This window comes from Choloepus didactylus, chromosome 9, assembly GCF_015220235.1.
Source record: "Choloepus didactylus isolate mChoDid1 chromosome 9, mChoDid1.pri, whole genome shotgun sequence".
NCBI lineage: Eukaryota > Metazoa > Chordata > Mammalia > Pilosa > Megalonychidae > Choloepus > Choloepus didactylus.
The window spans coordinates 117335528-117343770 of NC_051315.1; positions in this window are offsets into that span (position 1 = coordinate 117335528).

The following is an 8243-nucleotide window of genomic DNA, read 5'->3' on the forward strand; positions in this document are numbered from 1 at the left end:
AGAGAGGTGGGATGTCAGGGGTCAGTTGTACTTTACTATGCTGCGAGAGCCCGACTGATTATGAGAAAGACTTTTTTAAACATTGTTTGTGTCAGAGGGTTTGCAAAACATACCTTAGCTTTTGAAAAGTATAACTTGGGCTGTAAGTCACTTTAGAAATCATCTATTTCTAAATCATCTACAACTTCTCTAATTAAAAAAAAAGAAGAGATCATCTAAGTTATCTAAGTCACAATGCCTTCAGTTTACAAATTGGAGAAATGAAGCCCAAACTCACAGGAACCACGAGATATCCTTGAGGGCAGGATTGAAACTTATTCATCTTTATAAGCTGGTGCCCAATCCTTGGAATACAATAAGTAGCACGCATGTCATGTTTGTTGGATGAAGGATAAATGAATTAAATGCCTGCTAGATTTTCTACCTCCCAAATCCAATGTCAGACCCAGAATAAGACAGTTTGCCACCAAAATGGCCTTTGGTATTTCCTACAGGTACACAAGGACACTATGAATTTCAATTATTTCAAACAACTGAACACTGTGTCTATTTCCCTATATCCTTACCCACACTAACTAGCATCAATAATTTCTTATTTTTGCCATTTTTACAGGCATTGCTGTTTTAATTTTGCTTTTATATGAACTGCTTTTCTTGTGTTTATTGGGAAATTGTCTTTCTTCTGTGAATTTGGAACATACTTCTCCATTGTGTTCTAACTCCCAGAGTTGTTGCCAAGAAATACAATTCATTCTGATATTTGATCTGTGTATGAAACCTCTCTCTCTCTTTTTCTCTCTCTCTCAACTTGTAAGCTCTTTTCTTTGTCTTTAATGTTCTGAATTTTCATTTCCTGGTAATATACTTTGTATTAGATCTATTTTGAGCTCTTAGTGGGCCCATTCAATCTAAAAACTCATAGCATTCAGTCCTAGGAAATTATCTTGAATTATTTCACCGAAGATTTCCTTCCTCCATTTTCTTTTTTTTCTGTTCTCTCTTTCTGGGACTCCTTTTGTTTATTATTGACCTCCTGAACCAATCCCCAATTATCTTTTCCCTCCTATTTTCTCCTTACTTTCCAGGAGATTTCCTCAACTTTATCTTCCCATCCTTCTATTGAGTTCCACTTCTGTTATCATATTTTTAATTCTAAAACCCTTTTTTTACTCTCTAAATATTCTATTTGTAGAGCATCCTCTTCTTGCTCAGCATCCAATATTAATTTCCCAGCTGCTAAAATAAATATCATACGATGAGTTGCCTTAACGACAGTTATTTATTGGCTCATGGTTTCGTAGGCTAGAAGGCTTGCTTCCCCCAGGGTTGATATCTTCTGCCTGGTCAGTGATCTTGAGGTTCCTTGGCTTTTCTGTCACATGGCAAAGCACATGGCAGCCCCTTCTCCCTTCTCTTCCAAGCACCCCTGTGGCTTCCACCCTCATGTCCTATTTCTGCTGTCTGTAAGGACTTCAGTCTTATTGTACTAATGCCCACCTTCATTCCATGTGGGCACCTTAACTAACTTAATATCTTCAAAGGTCCTATTCACAAATGGGTTCACACCCAGAGGACCAGGAGTTGGGACTTGAACATGCCGTTTATCGGGGATGTGATTCAATCCCCAATGGATACAATATTGTCTCTTAGCCCTCTGAAGATATTGGTTGTTCTTTCGAAATTTTCCTCTCCCTGAAGAGTTTCTCTGTGCTCTCCAAGATACTTTTCCTTGACTGTCTTAGTTTCCCACTGTTCTAGTTTGCTAATGCTGCCTTTTCGCAAATCACCAGAAATGGATTGGCTTTTATAAAGGGGGTTTATTTGGTTACACAGTTACAGTCTTAAGGTCATAACATGTCCAAGGTAATGCATCAACAATAGATTACCTTCACTGGATGATGGCCAATGGCGTCCGGAAAACCTCTGTTAGCTGGGAAGGCACGTGGCTGGTGTCTACTCCAGAGTTCTGGTTTCAAAATGGCTTTCTCCCAGGACATTCCTCTGTAGGCTGCAGCTTCTCAAAAATGTCACTTTTAGTTGCCCTTGGGGTGTTTGTCCTCTCTTAGCTTCTTCGGAGCAAAAGTCTGCTTTCAAAGGCCATCTCCAAATGTTTCTATAAGCTGCAGTTCCTCTCTCAGCTCCTGGGCGTTCTTCAAAGTGTCCCTTTTGGCTGTAGCAAACTTGTTCCTTCTGTCTGAGCTTATTTAGTGCTCCACTAAACTAATCAAGGGCCACACCTACATGGAAATTATCTAATCAGAGTTATCATCTACAGTTGGGTGGGACACATCTCCATGGAAACACTCAATCAAAGAATTACAATCTAATCAACTCTAATACATCTGCCCCCACAAGATTGCATCAAAGAACATGGCATTTTGGGGGTCAATACATCCAAACCAGCACACTCACATTATATGATTTTTCCCTTGGCTTTTGAATATGCAACCAAAAAACCCAAAAAGTGGATTAGAAGCTCTGAATGCATGTGTGAGGTGACCATGGTCTTCATGTTGAGAAGACAGGCTGTGCCATTTCCTTAGGACACCTTGTGTCCCGTCTCTTGGTCTGTACATTTTCCTGCCTAGAAGAATGCAATCCATCCCTTGCCTAGATGATGTATACATGGCTGCCAGCATTTGGGGAGTTCTGTTGGGTTCTCCGAGTCCCATATTCAGCAGGTCAACTGTCATTTTACTCCCATTTTCAGTAAAATATTCCTCCCATTGAATTTTTCTGGTTCCTCCTATATTAGTCTGTCCAGGAAAATAAACAATTCCAGTTCAATTTTAGGGGGTGGGAGAGAGTCAGCCACAAAGCTCTGTGGAGAGAGTGGAGGGGCTGTTGAAGTTCTTACTTCTTAAACAGACTAGCAACCAAAGGGCTCTGGTTTTTAGCTTCACCTTTTCATCCACCTGCAGAGGTTCCTGATACAGCCAATTCCTGAAAGGTTCTGTAGTGTAAGTCAGATTGCTTCTGGATTTTCTCCACTGCGAGCGTAGGATTCAGCAGTCTAGGAAATGCTAAGTCAGCTGCCATTGATCCATCTGCTTTCCAGATCTGAACTTTTGTTACTGCTTTTGCCTTCCCTGATCTCTTAAGCCTTATGTGTTTATGCAAAACAAACAAACAAATAAGTAAAAACACCTCTTTTTTCATTTTTGTAGCATTTCAGAAGAGAGTAGAAGGCAAATTCATGTGTTCAATCCAACATCTCTAACCAATGGTCTCCATTTACTCTGAGAAGCAATTTGTTTTGCCAAAAGAGTATCTGTCTTTGATTCACCAGATCCTAAACTCGGTTTTTTCCATCACTCTCATTTTGCTTGCTTATTCACTAGTTTCTAGCTTTATGTTTATTACATCCTTCTTCCTTTCTTTTGATTTGTTTTGTGGTTATTTTATTACATGCTCAAATTTAATGCTTTGTGTCTTTATTACTCAATAATAAAAACATTTAATCCTGTCTTTTCCTCAGTGTATGGCTGTGGCTAAGTTTGATAAATTTTTTTAAAATTCAGTTTTATTGAGATACATTCACATTCCATACAATCATCCATAATGTAAAATCAATTGCTCACACTACTATCATATTGTTGTGCATTCAGCACTACAATCAATTTTTGAACCTTTTCATTACTCCAAAAAAAAGAAACAAATAAGAATAAAAATAAAAGAGAACACCCAAAACATCCCATTCCCCCAGCCCCACCCTTATTATTCATTTAATTTTTAGCCCCATTTTTCTACTCATCTGTACATACAGTGGTGTGCTGATTTGTATATTTTATGTCCCCCAGAAAAAGCCATATTCTTTAATGCAGTCTTGTGGGGGCAGATGTATTAGTGTTGATTAGATTGGAAATCTTTGACTGTTTCCATGAATATGTGACTCCATCAACTGTGAGTGACACGTTTGATTAGATAAGTTCCATGGATCACTGGAGTCATATAAAGTTGTTCACAGACAGAAGGAACAGAACAGCTAAGAGTGACATTTTGAAGACGGCCGTTGAAGCTTACACCGACATTTTGGAGAATGTTATTTTGAAATGCAACCTGGGAACAGGCAGATGCCAGCCATGTGCCTTCCCAGCTAACAGAGGTTTTTCAGATGCCACTGGCCATCATCCAGTGAAGGTACCCAATTGTTGATGCCTTACCTTGGGCACTTTATGGCCTTAAGACTGTAACTGTGTAACCAAATAAACCCCCTTTAAAAAAACCAATCCATTTCTGGTATTTTGCATAAAAACAGCATTAACAAACCAGAACAACTGGATAAAGGAAGTGTGAGCCACAAGGTTTTCACAATCAAAAAGTCACACTATGTAAACTACATAGTTATACAATCATCTTCAAGAATCAAGGCTACTGACTTGAAAACAAATTCGATAACTTTTGATATCTAATTCTCCTATTGTCATTCAATTCTGAAATAAATCTAAATTAATTTTTATTTCCTTTCTGACAGGAAATTTAAGAGCCAAATGGGACTAATTTTTGTTATCTTTTGATTTATTGATTGTGATGGTTAGGTTCATGTGTCAACTTGGCCAGGTGATGGTACCCAGGTATCTGGTCAAGCAAGCACTGGCCTAACCATTCCTGCAAGGACATTTGTGGCTGCTTAATAAACCAGAAGGCTGCTTTATTAAATCGTCAGTCAATTGGCTGCAGCTGTGACTGATTACATCCACAAAGGGCAGGTCTTCCACGAGGAGAGAATGCAGTCAGCTGGATTTAATCCAATCAGTTGAAAACTTTTAAGTGAGACAGACAGAGGACCTTCACTTCTTCTTCCGCTGACCAGCGAAGCATTTCCTTAATGCATTTCCTGTTGAAGTTGACAGTTCGTTTCCTGAGGAGTTCATCAAACACATTCATTGAAGTTGCCAGTTCATTTCCTGAGGAGTTCATCGAACATCTTTATTGGAGTTGCCAGTTTGCTGCCTGCCCTACGGAATTTGGATGCATGCATACCCACAGTTGCATGAGACACTTTTATAAATCTTATATTTAGAGATATCTCATATTGATTCTGTTTCCCTAGAAAACCCTAACTAATACATTAATCTCTATCCTTATTTCACTGATAGAGAAAGTAGGCCTGTAGGAATTTTACTAAAATTTTTGTTTGTTATTTTAAAATATTATGCCTTACACCACCCTGACAGGAGAGCCGAGGAGCCCAAGGAGTGCCGGCAGCCAGAATGCTGCCAGCCCAAGAGGAAACAAGCCTTCCAGCCTCTGAAACCAGGAGCCAGTAGATTCGCATTGTTCAAGCCAACCCAATGCAAGGTATTTGTCATCACAGCTGGGAAACAAAGACAGTCCAGAAAAGTGTTTTGCTCCATAGCATAAACACAGCATGTGGTCCCCTCTGGGGAGGGGAGATTGGTGGCTGAGACACAGAAGTAGGAGGTGCACAAACACACTGAAAAGCATGTGCATGTGTGTATGTACGTGTGTGGGGGTGTGCATTTGCATATAAATAAAATAAATAATGAAATTTCCCACAAAACGTTTACTGCGGTTCTCGCTGTATTCTAAGACTGTAAGTGATTTTTCTCTTCTTTGTAGTTTTTGGAGTTCACAGATACTCCCCCAATGAAATAAAGTGCTTCAACAAACCAGGAAAAAAAAAATATATATATTATGCCTCTCCTATTTAAAAATTCTTTTTATCACCTATAAACTTCATAACTACCTATGGAAAGTATTTAAGTTAAACCATAAAGTTTAACTAATTTAAGGAAGATAATGGTTTTTAAAATATGTGTATGCTTTTTTCTTCTGCCCTTTCACATACATGAGTCAAGGTGTTCATCTAACTTCAAGAGATGTTAGAAAATGAGAATTATTAAGATTCATTTGTAAAAAAGAAATGCAATGATGAACAAAGAGTTTTCAGTTTCTGACATTTAAATGGCATTTCACAGCAAGACAATAGGCAAGTATGCTTGAAAGTCAGTTGAAAACAAAAAAAAAAGTCTAAATTCCTTTGCTTCCACTTAAGCTATCAGATGTTGGGCCTGGATCACAAAGCAATAGAATTTCTCCCAGAGTTCATAAAAAATAATTCTGTCTCCCATTAGGGTTTATCTATGAAACTGGAATCCAAAAGTTGGAGGATGTTAAACAGAGGAAGTCCCTGCTGGTCCTGGGGGCTGGTTGGAAGAGGAAGACAAAGAGGAGAGGAGAGACGGAGACCCGGGAGGATGGAAGTCAATGTGTGTGCCAAGTTCTCTTTTTGGAGTCGTGCCCTGGTATTGTGGGTTGAATTTTTTTTTTTTTTTATTAAATTCAGTTTTATTGAAATACATTCACACACCATACAATCAACCATGGTATACAATCCACTGTCCACAGTATGATAACATAGTTATGCGTTCATCACCACAGTCTATCTCTGAACATTTTCCTTACATCGGAAAGAACCAGAACAAGAATAAAAAATAAAAGTGAAAAAAGAACACCCAAATCATCCCCCCATCCCACCCCATTTGTCCTTTAGTTTTTATCCCCATTCCTCCATTCATCCATACACTAGATAAAGGGGGTGTGATCCACAAGGTCTTCACAATCACACTGTCTGTGGGCTGAATTTTATCCCACAAAAAAAAGATATGTTTAAGTCCTAACCCTCATCCAGTGAATGTGACCTTATGGGGAAATATTATTGGAATATTATTCATTAAAATAAGGCCAAACTGGAGTAGGGTGGGCCCTAATCCAATGTAAATGGTGTCCTTATAAGAAGGGGAAATTTGAACGCAGAGACTGCAGAAGACAGCCATGTGACGAAGCAGAGATTGAAGTGCTGTAGCTACTAGCCAAGGGGCACCACGCGGGACTGGCAAACCACCGAAACCTACAAAGAGCAAGGAAGGATTCTCCCCTACAGATTTCAGAGGTAGCACAGTCAAACTCTGAAGTAACTCAACACCCTGATTTTGGACTTCCAGCCTCCAGAACTGAGAGACAATAAACACCCGTTGTTTTAAGCTGCCCAGTCTGTGGCACTTGTGACGGCAGCTTAGGAACTAAGACACCTGGTGAGGGGGAGTTGTGGTAAATGATGACGAGGTCTCCATTCACACCTGGGACTGTGGGCGGAGACTGATGTACAGTGAAGCCCTGTTCCGACAGGGGCCTGTGTAGTTACACAATGGGGGGCCTAAATTTGTGACCCCATTCTTGCTCACATCCCAAAAGGTGGTGGATGCCAGAGGTCAGGACAAAGCTATGGGTGGATCAATAGATCTAAAGGAGGGATGGAGGGTGCAGATGAGGGTCTGTAGCATCAATAAAAATTGAAGGGCAGCTGGTGCAGTAGGGAGCGACAACTGATTCCAGATGTTGCCTAGATAGAGTACCCAATGAATTCATCATTTCCAGAGATCAGAAGCAGATACCAGCAGAATGCCCAGGGTAGGGTTGAATAACCATATTTCAGAAGATTCCAACCAGTGCACACCCAAGGACCAACTTGAGATCAGGTGGCTGCTTTTATCCCCAAATGATATGAGACTATGGTGGTCCCTCCCCATATCCCGGGTGCCATATTAGAAAAGAACAAGGGGAGGTGGGAATGAAACCCTACACGGCAATTACGTCACCACAGACTGAGTTAGTCCTAGAGAGTGTAGAAATTATTGTTTTATGCCAAAATGAAATTAAATTTAATTGGACTAAAAATTTAAAAATTTTCCCACCACTCAGGAGTTAGGGGTTAGAAAAAGTCAGATTTAGAGCAGAGCTTCTCACCTGGGAATCTTGTCAGATTGCAGATTTAGATTCCATAAGTCTGGGGAGAGCATAAATTTAATTATTCATTTCTGTTACTTCTATGTCTTGCACTTGCTTGACTTTTTAAAATTCAGATTCAACTTTTCCTTTGGCTGGAGAATTTCAAAGTAATTCTTGTTAGAAAGATGTATGACTGGTCTGAAAATGTCTTTCTTTTGCCCTCAGGTATAGAACTCTCAGGAAAATAAAAATAGAGTATAACAAAATATATTTTCACAAGATATTAATTATGTGCCAGTAATGGATTTAACTAAAGATAATACTGCAAAACATTCTGCACAAAGTAAGAATTTGCAGGTCCCAATTATTTAATAACAAATATTTAGCTTTTTTAATGTTTTTAATTTAAGAACTTACCACAATAAAATTTTCAAAGCCAAAGAACAAAAATATTAAATGAATCACTTCGTGGCACGGAACACAATAAACTG